The sequence below is a fragment of the Arachis stenosperma genome, chromosome 10 (assembly GCF_014773155.1).
Source record: "Arachis stenosperma cultivar V10309 chromosome 10, arast.V10309.gnm1.PFL2, whole genome shotgun sequence".
In the NCBI taxonomy this organism is placed as follows: domain Eukaryota; kingdom Viridiplantae; phylum Streptophyta; class Magnoliopsida; order Fabales; family Fabaceae; genus Arachis; species Arachis stenosperma.
Window position 1 is genome coordinate 101,941,895 of NC_080386.1, and position 2,266 is coordinate 101,944,160.

At 38.0% G+C, this 2,266-nt stretch overlaps 1 non-coding gene across 1 annotated transcript; it reads left to right on the forward strand.

Annotated features, from left to right (window-relative positions):
• Positions 1-781: 781 nt before the first annotated feature.
• Positions 782-889, forward strand: LOC130958420 (small nucleolar RNA R71). The gene has a single exon (XR_009077543.1). It is a non-coding gene; the product is annotated as a small nucleolar RNA R71 (small nucleolar RNA).
• Positions 890-2,266: the final 1,377 nt, after the last annotated feature.

Below are 2,266 nucleotides of genomic sequence, written 5' to 3' on the forward strand. Positions count from 1 at the left end.
CTTCCTCTCCATATTCGGCCATGTTGATGGCCTTGCACTCTCCTTTTGGATTTTCTTCTGTATTGCTTGGGATAGTACTAGGAGGGAGTTCAGTAACTTTCTTGCTCAGCTGTCCCACTTGTGCCTCCAAATTCCTAATGGAGGACCTTGTTTCAGTCATGAAACTTTGAGTGGTTTTGATTAGATCAGAGACCATGGTTGCTAAGTCAGAGGGGTTCTACTTAGAATTCTCTGTCTGTTGCTGAGAAGATGATGGAAAAGGCTTGCCATTGCTAAACCTGTTTCTTCCACCATTATTGTTGTTGAAACCTTGTTGAGGTCTCTGTTGATCCTTCCATGAGAAATTTGGATGATTTCTCCATGAAGAATTATAGGTGTTTCCATAGGGTTCTCCTAGGTAATTCACCTCTTCCATTGAAGGGTTCTCAGGATCATAAGCTTCTTCTTCAGATGAAGCATCCTTAGTACTGCCAGGTGCATTTTGCATTCCAGACAGACTTTGAGAAATCAAATTGACTTGCTGAGTCAATATCTTATTCTGAGCCAGTATGGCATTCAGAGTATCAATCTCAAGAACTCCTTTCTTCTGATTTGTCCCATTGTTCACAGGATTCCTTTCAGAAGTGTACATGAATTGGTTATTTGCAACCATTTCAATGAGCTCTTGAGCTTCTGTAGGCGTCTTCTTCAGATAAAGAGATCCTCCAGCAGAGCTATCCAAAGACATCTTGGACAGTTCAGATAGACCATCATAGAAAATACCTATGATGCTCCATTCAGAAAGCATGTCAGAAGGACATTTTCTGATTAATTGTTTTTATCTTTCCCAAGCTTCATAGAGGGATTCACCTTCCTTCTGTCTGAAGGTTTGGACTTCCACTCTAAGCTTACTCAATTTTTGAGGTGGAAAGAACTTTGCCAAGAAGGCATTGACTAGCTTTTCCCAAGAGTTCAGGCTTTCTTTAGGTTGTGAGTCCAACCATGTCCTAGCTCTGTCTCTTACAGCAAAAGGGAATAGCATAATTCTGTAAACCTCAGGGTCAACCCCATTAGTCTTGACAGTGTCACAGATTTGCAAGAATTCAGCTAAGAACTGATGAGGATCTTCCAATGGAAGTCCATGGAACTTGCAATTCTGTTGCATTAGAGAAACTAATTGAGGCTTAAGCTCAAAGTTGTTTGCTCCAATGGCAGGGATAGAGATGCTTCTCCCATAGAAGTCGGGAGTAGGTGCTGTAAAGTCACCCAGCACCTTCCTTGTATTGTTGGCATTGTTGTTGTTTTCGGCTGCCATGTCTTCTTCTTCTTTGAAGATTTCTGTCAGGTCCTCTATAGAGAATTGTGCTTTAGCTTCTCTTAGCTTTCGCTTCAAGGTCCTTTCAGGTTCAGGGTCAGCTTCAACAAGAATGCCTTTGTCTTTGTTCCTACTCATATGAAAGAGAAGAGAACAAGAAAATATAGAATCCTCAATGTCACAGTATAGAGATTCCTTGAGGTGTCAGAGGAACAGAAAATTAGAAGGAAGAAGTAGAGAATTCGAACTTAGTGGGATATAGTTCGAATTGTGCATTGAGGAGGAGTGGTACTCCATAAATAGAAGGATGTGAGAAGAGAGGAAGAACTTTCGAAAATTGAATTAAAAAGATTTTTAAAAAACATTTTGAAAAACTTTTAATTGATTTTCGAAAGCCAAGAGTGGGAAAGAAATCAAGTAATTTTTGAAAAAGATTTTGAAATTAGAAATTAAAAAGATATGATTGAAAACTATTTTGAAAAAGATGTGATTAAAAAGATATGATTGAAAAGTTATGCTTTTAAAAAGATATGATTGAGAAGATATGATTTGAAAAACATTTTAAAAAGATTTGATTTTAAAAATTAATGACTTGCCTAACAAGAAAAGATATGATTCAAACATTAAACCTTTCTCAACAGAAAAGGCAACATACTTGAATTGTTCAATCAAATCATTAATTGTTAGCAAGTATCTTTGAAAAAGGAAAGAAATTGATTTTGAAAAAGATTTGATTGAAAAAATATGATTTGAAAAAGATTTGATTTTGAAAAACCTTGAAAACTTGAAAAAAATTGATTTGAAAGCAAAATCCTCCCCCTTGTGCCATCCTGGCGTTAAACGCCCAGAATGGTGCACATTCTGGCGTTTAACGCCCAGTGCACTACCTTTTTGGGCGTTAAACGCCCAACCAGGCACCCTGGCTGGCGTTTAAACGCCAGTCTGTCCTTCTTCACTGGGCGTTTTGAACGC